This window comes from Kogia breviceps, chromosome 16 (genome assembly GCF_026419965.1).
Source record: "Kogia breviceps isolate mKogBre1 chromosome 16, mKogBre1 haplotype 1, whole genome shotgun sequence".
Classification (NCBI taxonomy): domain Eukaryota; kingdom Metazoa; phylum Chordata; class Mammalia; order Artiodactyla; family Physeteridae; genus Kogia; species Kogia breviceps.
In genome coordinates, this window is record NC_081325.1 from 23588648 (window position 1) to 23604726 (window position 16079).

A 16079-nucleotide genomic window follows, 5' to 3' on the forward strand; every position below is an offset into this window, starting at 1 on the left:
AGGAAACAGGACTGGTCACCTGGAATCTCTTTCCATCTTCTACAGTGTTAACATAGAGTTATTGCTATTGTTCATCTTTGTTACCTTATCAGAAGGCTTTAATCTTTTCAACATTGATGTAAATAGCTGAATACTGAAGACTCTTTTAATTTTATCTCTGTCCCCTTATCTGAAGTTGCCCTTCTAAAGATTCTTTGCATTTTCCTTTTAAATAAATGTATGTCCCACAACTTTGATTTGCCCCAATAGGTCAGCAAGATTAATTTTCCATTAACCTTTATGGCTTCTTTCTTTCTAATCATCTTTTAGAGTATGAAACATTGGGTCAGCCTCTGTATAGGATATAAACCATATCTTTCTTTGATGGTCTTTATGGAACGGACGTAGATGGTGGTGATCTCTGGTCCATTGACTGAACCTGGCCCTGTTAATTGAATCAAATCATCTGTGGATAGACCTGCACAGGAGTTCCACTGACCATGGCAATTTTGTCATCGGCCTTGCTTCTTTTGTGACCCAGTCTGTATTAGATTTCTCTGGCAGCTGTAACAAAGGAACACAAACTAGGTGGCTTAAATGACAGACACTTATCATCACGCGGTTCTGGAGGCTAGAAATCTGAAATCAAAGTGTCAGCAGGCTTGGTTCTTCCTGAGAGTTGTGAGGGAGAATATGGTCCATGCCTTTCTCCTAGCTTCTGGTAGCCTCAGGTGTTCCTTAGCCTATGAACGGCCATCCTCTTCCTGTGTCTTTGCATTGTTTATCTCTGTGTTCACTTTTCTGCCCTTTTAAAGACACCTATCATATTGGATTAGGGACTCCTTTAATGACTTCATCATCATTTAACCATTTACATAGATTCTACATCTAAATGACGCCACATTTAATTAAGACTTCCACATACTTTTTGGCACACATAATTCAACCCATAACACTATCTAAGGGAAGGAGACTTCGTTCCTCTTGGTTTGCCCTAAAGAAACTAGCACAGAGCTTGTTGCTTAATATTGGTTGAATGAGTGAATGGCGAAGACCATAATGACTGTGGTCAAATTCATTTGGCAAAAGCAAAGTGCGGTGACCAGAGGTGGGCAGCACTTCTGCTCCCTTATCCTCAGTGACCTCTTGCTTTTAGGATAGTCCAAGTTCAACAACAACATAAACGGGACACGAGCTTTCCTTGAAAAGTAACAGCAAGTAGACTTTTCCTAAAATGTAGCCCTCTCTGTGAGCCAGGCCCACTTTCTCTACTGCATGGCAGGCTGAGCTGGCAATTTACATGCCACCTCTATCAGGACATCAAGATATCTTTGCAGCTAATTCAATACCATTGAAATCATACTTAGCCGGGCTATTCTTTCTTTCCAGCTGCATCACTTTGGGCTTATTAAATTTAACATCTGTTCCAGAGCTCTCATCTCTAAATGCAGTCCTGAAACAGGTCTGCTCCCGTTGTGTCTTCTCTCTTCTCTGTGCTTCCTCGGGTAGAACTTATTAGCAGTGGTCTTTTGCGTGTTGCTTAGATTTGAGTATTGGTAACATGTGAGGACACTGGTCTCAAGATAGCACTTAAATGATCCATTCCTCAGCGACGTTTATTTAGAAAACCCTTATTTCCTGCAAGGGTAGAGCTTTCTGGACATATCTACTGTGACTTCCAGGAAAGGATTACCTTTCTGTCCCAAAAGGAAGCCTCTTGCTGAGAGAAGTCCAAGGCCAGTGGGGACTTGGTCCTGGGAGTGAAGCAGGTATCTTTAGAGACCCTGTGAATTGATTTCAGGCCCCGGGTTAGTGCTGCAGGTGGGCAGGCCAACATCTAGATACAGACTGTGTGGCTCCCATCTGGCCTCCCCAAGGCTGGACATCAGGTGGGCTGGGATAATTGACTTCCAGGCTTCCCAACCCCACGGAAGCTTTCCTGTTCCTGGGGGCGGGGCTGCGGGTCATGGCATGGCCGAGGGATAGTGTTGGCCTAGACAGCACTGGATTTATAAGATGATGACAGGCAGTAGAAAATGAAAATGAAAATAAAAATTCATTTTAGCCTTTTTCACTGTGACATTAGTCCTAACAAACTTGGTGAACCACAAGGCAAATTTTTATGGTGTGTGTGATGCCTGCAGGCACGGTTCCACCAAATGCCGTCGTATATGGTTGTATAACTTCACCCTGGCGCCTCCACTGCTTGCTTGTCTTTTCCATTTTATTGAAGTGCTGACTACCCTCTATTACAAGTGCTTACTATCCTTCTATAATAACTTCCATGTGAATCCCCTCATTTGGTGTGCGAGAATGTCTACAGGCCTAAATTAAAACAGTTTGTTTTGGTCACACAATGACCGTATCAGAGTGATGGTGGAAGAGCTCTTTGATGATGTCGTGTCGAGTTCAGAAAGCAATTGCATCTTGGTCGTTAAACAGTCCTTAAACAGCTTGTTTAGTACCCTAAAGTGGCACTGCTACAATTACAACATTCTAATAAATCTTATTTTAATAACCAGGTTATTTTGTGTGTACCTAACACTTCTCTACCATTAAAGAGAAATAAAGCAGAAATGAAACCTCAAGTGTCTTGAAAACTAAAAACTAACTTGTTGCTAAGTCTTTTCCCCTCTTCCATTTTGCACTTTCCAATTTCTCTAATCTGAGATTTCTGAAAATTCAGATATATCTGTTTTGTGGAATTGATAATAATATGCATATTCACCGTGAAACTCTGATTTTTAAAAAAAGGGGAAATGATTTTTATGTTTTTTTAGTTAATAATTAACCCAGTAGTTTTAAGACCTCTGAAATTTCAGAGTGTTTCTATGATACATGGGAAACATTTTAATTAAAGAAATTATACTTTGAATCAAGATTCTATCAGACTTTCTCAGAAAAAATATTTGCACACTGGTAAGTTAAGATACAAATCTTAGTGTTTGTTCTCTTTCTGCCTGTCTCCTGACGGTTCTTTTTTTGTTTCTTTTAAATCCATAAGCTTATACTCAGAGCTTTTTTTCCCCCCCGCTGCGGGGCACAGGCTCCGGACGTGCAGGCTCAGCGGCCACGGCTCACGGGCCCAGCTGCTCCGCGGCACGTGGGATCCTCCTGGACCGGGGCACGAACCCGCGTCCCCTGCATCGGCAGGCAGACTTGCAACCGCTGCGCCACCAGGGAAGCCCTGTACTCAGAGCTTTTAAGCTGAGAGTATAAAAGTCATGAAGAAGAGCAGAGGGCTTGTGGCAGAGAACTCAGAAGCTCGGCGTGCTCTTCCATGTCTTGCTGCCCTGACATTTAGCTCTCACTAAGCTCTATCAAGTTTTCTCTAATTCTTCCATATTTTTACTTTCTTTTCCCCTTTTCATCTATGACGATCATTTTCGTGGCTTTTCCTTCCATTTGTTTCTGTTTATATGACCATTCAGTTTGTTCATTTGTTCATTCACTCATTCATCCATTCAAGTATTGTCCTTCTCACATGTGCCAAAAATGGCTCTGGGGATAACATCAAGGTGGTCACAATTTAGGTGGGAGGTGGTCATGCAGAACTTGTTGCTGTGATGGGGCTCTGTACCATGTGCTCCTCACACACAGGAAAAAGAGCAACGGAGTTGGCTTGGGGAAGTCAGGAAATGCTTCAAAGAGAAGGTGGCATTTGAGTGGAGACTGAAAAGAGTAAGAACCTTGCCAGATGGACCAGTGTGGTGGAGAGAGAACATTCTAAAGGAGAAGGGGCGGGCGGCCTAGCAGGGAGGTGTGGGGAGCAGGGTGTGTGTGTACTGCTTGCTGTTTGGGCGGCCTTGCTGGAGCATGAGGTGGGAGGGAGGGTGTAGGGCTGGCTGAGGCTCTGCGGGAAAGCAGGCAACAATGGAGAAGGTCCCCTCACATACTGTGAGCCTTCCTTCCGTCTCAGGTCTGCAACCTGCAGTTGCCTCGGGTTCATCCTGCACCTTGCAAGGAGGCTGCCTGTGTTAACAGGCTTATCTCCTGCCAAACTCCTCCCAGCCTCACTGCTGCTAGAGGGAAGTCAGGGCTTCCTAACCTGGCTCTCGAAGAGCTCAGCACCCTCTCTCTCTCTATCTCTCTCTCTTTTTTTTTTAACATCTTTATTGGAGTATAATTGCTTTACAATGGTGTGTTAGTTGCTGCTGTATAACAAAGTGAATCAGCTATACATATACATCTATCCTCATATCCCCTCCCCTTTGCGTCTCCCTCCCACCCTCCCTATCCCACCCCTCTAGGTGGTCACAAAGCACCGAGCTGATCTCCCTGTGCTATGCGGCTGCTTCCCACTAGCTGTTTTACATTTGGTAGTGTATATATGTCTATGCCACTCTCACACTTCGTCCCAGCTTACCCTTTCCACTCCCTGTGTCCTCAAGTCCATTCTCTACGTCTGCATCTTTATTCCTGTCCTGCCCCTAGGTTCATGAGACCATTTTTTTTTTAGATTCCATATATATATATATATGTGTGTGTTAGCATACAGTATTTGTTTTTCTCTTTCTGACTTGCTTCACTCTGTATGACAGACTCTAGGTCCATCCACCTCACTGCAAATAACTCAATTTCATTTCTTTTTATGGCTGAGTAATATTCCATTGTATATACGTGCCACATCTTCTTTATCCATTCACCTGTCGATGGACACGTAGGTTGCTTCCATGTCCTGGCTATTTTAAATAGAGCTGCAATGAACATTGTGGTACATGCCTCTCTTTGAATTATGGTTTCCTCCAGGTAGATGCCCAGTAGTGGGATTGCTCGGTCATTTACTCTGTAAATCACCTGTCCTGGCTGCACTCGCCTGCTTTGCTTCTCACACACAGTTTCTTCCTTTGTCCTTCCAGCCTCCATCTTCAGAACCCCCCCATCCTTCAGGACTTCACTCAAATCCATCCCCTTTATGAAACTTTTCTCCACTCATGAGTAATTTACCCCTTCCTCACTGCAGGGGAACTTTCGATGTACTCCTCACATCACAGTGTCACATGCCTCTCTTATCTCATGGGTTAGTTTTATAACACCCTCAGAAGGGCTGGCAGGTCCTCAGAAAATGGGCTACATTCCTATTACGTGCCCTGTTTGTGCTCAAAGTGCAGCCTCTTACATATTGTCAGTGCTGCATTGATGTTTGTTAAGAGTGGAGGGAAAACAGAGTTCCTTTAATTTGTAAGGCTGCTACAGAGGTGGAACCGAGGGGTTGATTACCTGTCGTGTGGAAGAGGCTGTGGTTAACGTAAGGTCCAGATGACACTCTTGCAGGGCAGAATAATTGTCGCTGAAGGGAGAAGGATTACAGTAAGCAAAAAGCTGGGATATGGACAGAAAAGCGGTCCACTCTGAAAACTAATTAAACTGCCCTAATGCTGAGACATGGGAAGAAGAAACTCAGAAAGCCATTAAGCCATGTGTGCCTGGTCTTGACAGCGAATGACAAATGATATAACAGGTGAAAGCACCTATATTGCATTAAGAAGCTCTGCATCTTTCTAAGAGATGGCCTCTGGAAGACTTGATTCAATTTAAGACTTCTCCGTTGCAGATCTGGAGACAATCACAAATTCAGAAATATAAATAGATATTTATATAAATATTCATATAAATATATTGAAAGTCTGCTGCCACTGAGCTCAAAAGACCATTATCCTATTACTTGTGATTTTGAGAAGGGTAAGTATGAGTAACTGAAAGGAGACATCGATTAAAGGACAAATATGAACAGGAATAATGGAATTAAAGTAATTGAGGCAATATTGGGCCTAATGGACCTTGTTCTCTTAATGCCTCTCTTCTGCTCTTCCTATCGAGTTGGCCCTAAAGTCCATTGGATTCTGTGCACCAGGAGAGAAGAACATAATGGAAGAATTAGTATTGCTGTCTATATAAAAGAATCAATCTGTTGTTTTTACAGAAGAACATCAATCAGTCTGTGAAATCAATTAGCTGGAATTTTTTACATTCAGCTTATAAGGTAACGAGACAAAGCGATGAGCAAAGCCCGTCTGCCTCGCACATAGTAGATACTCAGGAAAGGTTTCTTGAATTAAAAGCCACAGGAGACCATGGATTAGTTGAAACACAACTTCAGTGTAAGTCCTTTCGTCGGTACTAATTCAGTCCCATCCCTTTTCCTTGATGGACTGTGTCTGTGTACTGTAAGTAGAGATGATTCAGTGAGTTCTCTCACACGTCCATCGCCGGGCAGCCCAGGCCAGCCTCGTGTGACCTTGGATCTCTGTATTACGTAGGGTCTGACCAGTGGCCTGTGACTTGGTTTTCAGCCCTGTAGAGCACTGGCAGATTACATGATTTTGAGAAATATCTCTTTGATGACATTACTGCCTCTTCAGAAAACTTCAGTGTCTCGCCTTTGTCTCCCAAGTTACAGGCTCATTATGCTTTACAGTCCCTTCCCCACCCCACAGAGCTTCTGCGTTTAGACTTCTCCCACAGCCTATCCACACTGAACTCCCACCTGCCCCTACCCAGGCCCGATGCAGAAGGCAGATTGGTCTCTGCACGGCATCATCCCATTTTCAAACAGGCACAATGCTCTCCTTGGAATTCTTCTTCTCATATGTAGATCCATCCAATTAGAGTCAGTCTGCCCAAGGCAATCATGTTAGTCCTTAAAACTGTGTGTTATCAAGAATCATGCTGTGAAGACGTTTATTTCAGTGAGATAAATGGCCTTAGGAACTAGAAGGTTGCAGGCACACAGTAACAAGGTTGTTTTACCAGCAGGTATTTCAATGATAATGGTGTTTTCAATATCTATAGGAGTGTAACTTCAAAACCTGAACATCACTGAAAAGTATATTTCACTGTATCCCTTTTCACAAGTTTGTAGAGAACTAAACTGGTATTTTAAAAAATGATTTCGACATCCTAATGACCCGCTATGGTGAAAAACTGAGAGTAAAAACTTAAAGCAGCTGTATTTTAAGTAGAGGAGCTTTTTTTCCTTTCTGCCTTACTCTGCATTAAATAAATCTTATTTCCCCATCAATTGATCACATCAATATCTAATACACATTATGCAGATTGTGCAGTAGAAATGTTTGTAACGTTTATTCCTCGAAACTGAGTTTAAGTCCTTTTTCCTCCACTGAGTTTGCCTCTTACCGTTCCACTCTTCTGTCATAGTTTTCCCCCCTCTGGATACCCTTTTTTAGGCTAATTATCCATTCAAGGAGCTCTTTAATATTTAATCTTTTTGAGAATTTTTAAAGGCTGTTCTGAAATAAGGACGTTTTTATTTCCCACAATGCCCAATGCATCGTTAGGACAATGTGACATCCTTGTTTACAAAAAACATACAATTATTAAATTCAGTTTCACCCCAAATTTCTCTTTTCCTACTTCCTATTCCACCTGAACATTGGGTCTTGTCTAAATGGTTAAATTTTTTTTTTTTTTTTTTTTTTTTTTTTAATTGAGTAGGGCTTCGCTGGTGGCGCAGTGGTTGAGAGTCCGTCCGCCTGCCGATGCATAGGATGCGGGTTCGTGCCCCGGTCCGGGAAGATCCCACATGCCGCGGGGCGGCTGGGCCCGTGAGCCGTGGCCGCTGAGCCTGCGCGTCCGGAGCCTGTGCTCCGCAATGGGAGAGGCCACGGCAGTGAGAGGCCCGCGTACCGCAAAAAAAACAAAAACAAAAAAAATGAATTGAGTAATCCGCATTTCAGTGTCAACATGAAAGGATGAAGAGTGACTAATAGGTTTCAGGTTAAAGATGGTACATGTTTTATTTAGTTACGGGCACTTCCTGAAACACGATTAAAGTGACAAGAGACTTTTTTTTTTTTTTTTTTTTTTTTGCGGTACGCGGGCCTCTCACTGCTGTGGCCTCTCCCATTGCGGAGCACAGGCTCCGGACGCGCAGGCTCAGCGGCCATGGCTCACGGGCCCAGCCGCTCTGCGGCATGTGGGATCCTCCCGGACCGGGGCACGAACCCGCGCCCCCTGCATTGGCAGGTGGACTCTTCAACTACTGCGCCACCAGGGAAGACCGGGATATTTTTTTTAAGTTACATCTCTATAAGAACAAAGGAATGGGGCGACAGCCATAGCACTTTGGAATCTGGGATACAGGTGGATGAGTGACAGCTCACTGAGCAGAGGAGAAAGGGAGAAGCAGCCTAATTTACACTGACGGCTTCTACGAAGCTCAGGAATTTTCAGCAACAAGATCCCCTTGGAAATGAGAGTGAAGACAGGACTAAAATGAGGAGTATTGGCTGAAAGTTCAGATCTGCTCCCCAACTTTATACAAGCAGGTAACTAACTGCCCCTCTTTCACTCCACAATAGGAATGGAGACTTTTTTTTTCTGTACAGATGATAAAATAGAGGTTTCTGGATTGGAAGGTATTAGGAAAAGTCAAGTGGTATTATATAATCTTGAAATCTGGGAGATTGTACTGATTTACCAAATCCTGAGAACCATAACTACCTTCTTCTCCCTGCCCCCTAGCCTGAGGGCAGCCTGGATGATACCCTATCTGCAGGAGACTTCCCTGGGATTATGACCTAAAAATAAAACTCAAGGATACTGACATCAGGGGTTCCCAAAGAAGAGGCGCTAACTAGAACAATCCTAAAATAAATCTCAAATCAACCCACCCCTCCCCACACACAAAACCTTCCTGTTGACTTTCTCGGGCCTCACCAATAATTACCAGCAGACAGCCAAGGATCATCAGATATTTAAGGAAAGTCTCTATTATGAGAGACAGAAACTAAAACATGCAAACAAAAAAAACAACTTGGAGGAAAACAGAACCTTTGCAGGAAGAAAATATCTTAAAAAAAGAAATCATTTGTATCTTCAGATAGATAAGGTGTGATATTACAACTGTGAAACAGAATTTATAAGGGTTGGGAGATAGAGTTAAGGAAATTTCCCAGAATGTGAAGTAAAAGAGAAAGAATAGAAAATGATATAGAAAAAATAAGAAATTTATAGGATTGGTTCATGAGGTCCAACGTCCAAAAACAGCAGCACCAACTTGAGAGAATATAGGAAACAGAGGACAGAAAACCATCAAAGGAATAATTCAACAAAATCTCTCCCAACCAAAGATAGGAGTTTCCCAATTAAAAGGTAATCCCAGTACATGGTCATGAAACTTGACAACACCATGATGTACTCCAATAAATGACAGGGTAAACCAAAAAGACCCCAGATCCCTGAGATGGGACCAACATAAGAGCCAGCTGTGCAGAGGGACAAGTGATCCACTGATCTCAGCAGGAGTAGGTAGAGAGCTTCAGCAGAGACCACTTGAAGATGGTGAAATTGATAAAACACCTGATCTATTCCTACTGAGAGGAGATTTACAAATCTTGGGGAGGCTTTGAGGATAACCTCAGGATAATTATATAAGGAAACTAACCAACGTGAAATGTAACACTGGTTTGTTACATTAAAAGGAAACATTTCAATGAAATGTAACAGGAAGGAGAAAAAGGAATGCAGAAAAGGAAATGTAATCATAGAATATTACATGACTCAGATACTAATAATGTCTCTGTAGCTATAATGATATAAAATGGGTATTTAATATAACCAAAATTGTGCTAGAATTCTGAGGATAGGAACATGGGACAAGTATAGGTGGATGAAAACTAACCAGCCAACCAACCCTCATCTTCCTTATTGGAAGGCCAATAGATAACGCCTAAAATTGAAAAACCAAGAAATAGTGATACAAGCATGTTATTAAAATCAGTTCTCAATTTCACCTCAGTGTGGCGCACATAGGAACAGATACTTAATAACATAGTAAGCTAGGGACATCCATTTGGGGACCTTTGTATAGCTAAGAAACTTCCAAATAAAATCTTTTCAAATTTTCTAATGAGAAACCTGAATTTGCTTTCATGAACATGACTTCTTTTCATATTGCTATTTGCGTAAATAGCTAAATAGAATTCTTGATCAAGATGTCAGTGATTCTTCTCTTGGAATTCATATTAGTCACCGTCAGATACTACACAGGCATCGATTAAGAAATAGTCAAGCTGTTTCACCACTATTCCAAATTTTACAACAGTTAAAATTATGTTTAAAAAATCCAACAGCTTTAACCATTTTCTTTGCTCTACAAATGCAATACTCCGATACTGCCCTTTGAATTTGTTTTCTATGAAGTAATGAAAAATGATGACGGGGCCCTAATTGGTAAAATGCGTGTTCATTGTCAGAGCAGCCACCCCATAGGTAGCTTGGATGCCAGTAAAAGGGCACATTAGCCCCCAGTGGAAAGAAGTTTCTGAAATCCATAAAGCGAGAATTTGGGGAGCTGATACCAAGAGCTTTGCCCACCAGTTCCCCCTCTCCAACTTACTAGAGGCCCACCTTCAGCCAGCTGTGCCTTGCACATCTGGAATGCAAATGCCTCCCCCAGCTGCGTGGAGGGCTTCTCCAGAAGGGCAGTGGTGCCTTCTGCAGCGGCCTGTTAACATGGGTGTCCCTGGACATGCAGTGCTTCTCAGCAGAGCAGTGGGGACTGTGCCTTTGGTCTCTGGGGAAGCTGATGGCCAGCCGTGACCTCTCCAGCTGCACGGGGCCCCACCTGCTTCTCTGAGGCTGAGGGGTGTCAAGGACCTCATAGCAAACCTGGAACCAAGTCACAGCACAGCAGCGTGCTGAGACCTACCAGCTGGGATGCACTGATTTCTAGATGTGGAAGCAGAGTCCCAAATAATGACTTTAAAAGTTGTAGGCAGTTAACCTGTGGGCCTAGCACTACTTAAACAGGTGAGACTGTGTTACGAACAAATTGGTATAAATACAAACTGATTCTCAAGGAATATCTCTCATGTCATATTAGATCTTCCAGACCTTTTACTTCATCCAAGGATTGGAAAGAGCTGCATTGAACCCCGTTTCCATGAGGCGAGGCAATAAAATAGATGTAATTGTGGAATATGGCCCACTTCTTAAATTCAGAGGCTCTTCAGTTTGTGGATTAACCACATGCTGTATTTTACCATTTTGTCTCAAGTATGAAGGTAAAGAACGATACATCTGAAGATAGTAAACTTCATCTTTTATTAAATGGAAGAAGAGAAGCTGAAATTAATGGGGAAATAGAACTTGTGTTTTGAATCTCGGATTGTTTATTTTCTTGCTGTCCCTTTAACATGGTCCTCGGGAAGTTAGTAATAATGTTTTAGGAGAAGAGTTAAGAAATGGATAGTCACTCTTTCACTAAATTAGCTGGAAAAGAAGAAAGGCAGTTAAGAATACAGAGCAGTGACTTCTCACTCTCGTTCTACAGAGGGGAAGCAGAATGTGGTCCATTTGGTGCCCTTCGTATTCAAGGCTGAAATTGGAAACAATGGTGCTTTAATTCGCTGCTGAGTTAATGGGCCTGCTGATTTGTTCTCATTTTTCAGGCCTCTAAAATGTCCTTAAAACCCTCTCAAGGGTTTTATACTTTTAGCCTGAGGTCTCTGTGCTTCGTTTCTCCTTTTGTTCTTCAGACACTCTCATTGCCTCTCCTTGTTTCATCTTCTGAGAGGTTCAGAATAATGCATGGTATGTACTGAATAATTTGGATGGAGCTTGTGACATGTCTTGATGATGTTAAGCCACTCAGAATCCTAGAAAATAGTCCCAGCTTGCTAATTAGCAGTAGATTAATGCAGGTGAACTTCAGAGTCTTAATTTTAAAGAATTTACATTTTTACCAGTGATGATTGAAAACCATTGGCATTCTTTCTGCCTGCATTACTGATTACAATTGCAAATACTTGCAAAAAGTGCTAGGATGACTTTTCACTGTTCCATAAGGAGCAAAGTATTATTTTACCCGTTTAATGGCTATTAAATATTTAAAAAACAATTTTCCAAAAATACATCCATAACTGGATGTAACACGTGCATAAATCACAATGGGAACTATATTCTGATATGCATGCCTAATAATACTTGTGTAGATTAGTGTCCGTGTCTAAGAGAATTTGCCGAGAGGAAAGGTTAAATTCGGGGGAGGTTTCTCATTTGCAACTTTGTTCTTTCAGATGAAATCAAGCAAGTTATTACTCAGGTAGTTACTGACTTTTTGCCCCAGGATTTCCTGGATGTGAGCTGTATGTGAGTCCCAGCCTCAGGATCTAAATCAGGAATGGTGGAAAACCATAGTGAGCTACTTACTTGGGATGTGGGATCCAGAAGCCCATCACCTCTTGAATTTTCTCTGTGAAAAACGAGCAAGGGTTATTTTTTAATGTTAAGAGAATTCCTTCCAAGTAGAGATTCAAAGGAGAGCAGGAACGTATTAGGGGAGGAGTCTTAAGAGAGAAGGGTTAGCCTCCCCTTCTGGAGAGCAGAGAGGGGGCAGGGCACAGGCCTGGGGCCTGTGAGCTGGGGGCACAGCTAGAAAGGAGGAGAGTGAGGGGAAAGCAGGGAGTCAGCTGGTGGACTTGAGATGGGGTGGAAATTTAATTTCAGAAGAAACATTTGGAACACTTGGCAACATGTCACATGATTGATCAAAGTGACATTTGGGGGAGGTAATTTGTTTTTTTTAACATCTTTATTGGAGTATAATTGTTTTACAATGTTGTATCAGTTTCTGCTGTATAACAAAGTGAACCAGCTATACGTATACATATATCACCATATCTCCTCCCTCTTGCGTCTCGCTCCCTCCCACCCTCCCTATCCCACCCCTCTAGGTGGTCACACAGCACCGAGCTGAGCTCCCTGTGCTATGCGGCTGCTTCCCACTAGCTGTCTATTTTACATTTGGTAGTGTATATTGGGGGAGGTGATTCTTGCTGTGGGTTATACAATAACTCGGAAGAGGGAGAAGGCAGGCACATGGGGAGAAGAGCTGCAGTGAGGAAGGGAGAAGGAGAAGAGATTGGCCTTGGTGAGATAGAGAAGACAGAAGATGAGGAGAGCTTACTGAGAACTTTCAGTCAAGGCTGGGGGGCTGCCTCAGAGAACTCCTCCCATCCCTACCAGTCCGAAAAAAAAAAAAAAAAAAAGAGGGCGTATCCAAAAGATTATGTACAGCAGATGTCCAAATGCCTTCTAGAATAGATCAGTTCTCTTCCCAGCTTACAAGTCATGGAAGCGTGGCAATGGAACAGTTTGCAAAAGATAGAAATTTGGTCGGTTCTCCTTTGGACGCGCTGTGACCCTTTCCCTCGTTCCTCCCGCTCCCAGGAGATCCTACAGTCAGCAGTAAATAAGGGGTGTGAGAAGAGTTAGCTGTGGGGAAGGGAGCAACAGGCCCCTGAATGGGCTGCGCGCACACAGTAATTGGATCCGGGTGTGGGGCTAAGCATTCCGTGTCACAGAGAGGAGATGGGAAGAGCCGAGGCTGGAGAGCGCACACAGTAAGCTGCCTTTTGAGGCCCAGGGAGGAAAGGAGACAGAGAAGGAGCAGTCAGAATGGCATTAAACCCGTGAAATTGATCTGAACTTGACAGGGATATTAGCTTCATTCGAGCTGATGGTATGACTTGTGGTTTAGGCCATAAATGAGGGAACAGTTCCATATCCCCCAAGACTTAGCATCCACAGAGAATTCACAATTATGAATACAGCAAGGCGAGCCCCCAAAGCAGCCTTGCTGAGCAGACGTTCAGCCACCAGAAAGATCTTCATGAGCCTCTTTTACAAATATAGTTCCCCATTATGCCTCTTAGAGTGAGAAGTCTTTAAATGAGTATTTTGAAGGAAATTTTCAAGAAAGTCCTGCACTCCACAGTGGTGGAGCTATTTGAACAAAATGAGTGAAAGTGGTCAAAAGGTACAGACATCTAGTTATAAAAGAAGTCATGGGGATGTAGTGTAGAACATGGTAACTCTAGTTAATAACAGTGTATTGTACATTTGAACATTGCTAAGAGAGTTGATCTTAAAAGTTGTCATTCTAAGAAAAAAAATGTATAGCTATGTGTGATGATGGATGTTAACCAGACTTCTTATGGTGATCATTTTGCAATATATTCGTATATTGAATCATTATGTGGTACATCTGAAACTGACATAATGTTATATGTCTCCCAATAAAAAAAATTTTTTAAAGAGAATACATTAATTTTTACATTGTAATCAAAATCAAGCAGCACTCACCCAACCACCAGGATGGATTATAATACTGAACACTTTGTTCTAAGTGGGAAATCCCTTTGAGTCTTGTATCAGTCAGGGTTTTCCAGAGAAACAGAATCAATAGATATGCATACATCTATGCCTGTGTGTATGTACATATAGTATATTTATTTTAAGTAATTGGTTCACATAACTGTGGGAGCTGGCAAGTCTGAAACTCAGGTGTGGCCAGCAGGCAGGAGTGGATGTCGTAGCCTTGAATCTGGAATCTGTAGGGCAAGTCAGCAGGCTGGAAACTTAGGCAGGATTTCTTTTTTTTTTTAAATTAATTTATTTTATTTATTCTATTTTTGGCTGCACTGGGTCTTTGTTGCTGCGTGTGGGCTTTCTCTAGTTGTGGTGAGCGGGGGCTACTCTTCGTTGCGTGCACGGGCTTCTCATTGTGGTGGCTTCTCATGTTGGGGAGCACAGGCTGTAGGCCCGCGGGCTTCAGTAGTTGTGGCACACGGGCTCAGTAGTTGTGGCTCGTGGGCTCTAGAGTGCAGGCTCAGTAGTTGTGGTACACGGGCTTAGTTGCTCGGCGGCATGTGGGATCTTCCCGGACCAGGGCTCGAACCCGCGTCCCCTGCATTGGCAGGCGGATTCTTAACCCCTGTGCCACCAGGGAAGCCCTAGGCAGGATTTTTATGTTACAGTTTTCAGGCAGAATTCTTTTTTCTCCTGGAAACTCAGTTTTTGCTCCTAAGGCCTTCAACTGATTATATGAGGCCCACTCAGATAATCCAGGGTACTCACCTTCACCTAAAGTTAACTGAGGGATACTGTGAATTTCATCTACAAAAATACCTTTACAGCAACAGCTAGACTAGTGTTGGACCAAATAACTGGGCACCAAAGCCTACCAAGTTGACATCACATACCTCTGATTTTTACTTTGGTGGAAGAGCGAAGTTAGCTGTGTTTTGTCCCATTTCCTCAATGTTGAAATCTTTACAATGAAGAAAGATTTTCTTAGTGATTCAAAAGTGGCAGTTTTGGTGGTACCTTTTTTTCCTGTCAAATTATGAAAAAAAAAGGAAAAAAAAAGCTTTGAAAAGCTGGGCAGCATCAGCACCTTACTTCTGCCTCACAGGATGCAGATGGTCTCGTCTGCTCCGTCTGGTGAGTGGGTGGCATGGGTGGTACAAGTTATACTATTCCTAAACTCTGTACTGAGACCACTCCCCTGACTGTGCAGCCATTGCATGGGATGTGGGGAGTTAATATTTTCTGGGAAGAACTTTAATGTTAGGATTTACTGTCTTTTGCACATATAAATTTGAAGCTTTAGTGTTATGGTCTTCTGGTTATTTGCATTTAATATGCATGCAAATTCACAATGTATACTATGTGCTGAGCACATAATTTATAAATCAGTACTTTCCCTAGTTGTTAGCAATTTTGGCCTTGTTAAAAATTAATGCTTTGAAGAGATACATGATTTCAAATTTATATGTAGTATCTTTAGTTTCCAGAGGAAGATATGGAGTACATTCTCTGCTGGAAAGTTCTCCGTGTTTAAAGAAGTTACATATAATGCTACAGGTCAGAATGCTTTTATTTATCTTACCTATGAATGGGTTCGGATCAGTTGTCACAGATGTTTGTTTCCCTTAACAATGCTGAAAAATATGTGTTTCTGAAGCATGATTGCAACCCACAGCATCCTGATACAATGGGGAGGGGGAGTCCTTTCAGATGATAAGCATACCTCACGCAACAAGAGTACATATTGTACGTTTAATGGAAGAAGATCAGGTCTGCACGGCATGACCCAGAGCAGGAGGATCCCAGAGAGAGACTCTGAGGCCTCTCTGGCTGCCATGTAGGCTTGTTGTCTTGGCAACCAAAACACAGCCATCAGTCCTTTCCTGGGCCAGGAACTCCAGTCAGCCCTGACTCCACCACGCCCTTCCCTCCTCCCCCTTCCAACCTAGCTTCCAGGCAGCTTCAGATTTTCCTCCTCACACATC

General features: G+C 42.7%; 1 protein-coding gene across 10 annotated transcripts in view; it reads left to right on the top strand.

The window, feature by feature from the left end:
• ENOX1 (ecto-NOX disulfide-thiol exchanger 1) overlaps positions 1-16079 on the top strand; it is a 615060-nt gene that overhangs the window by 134449 nt on the left and 464532 nt on the right. The window lies entirely within an intron of this gene.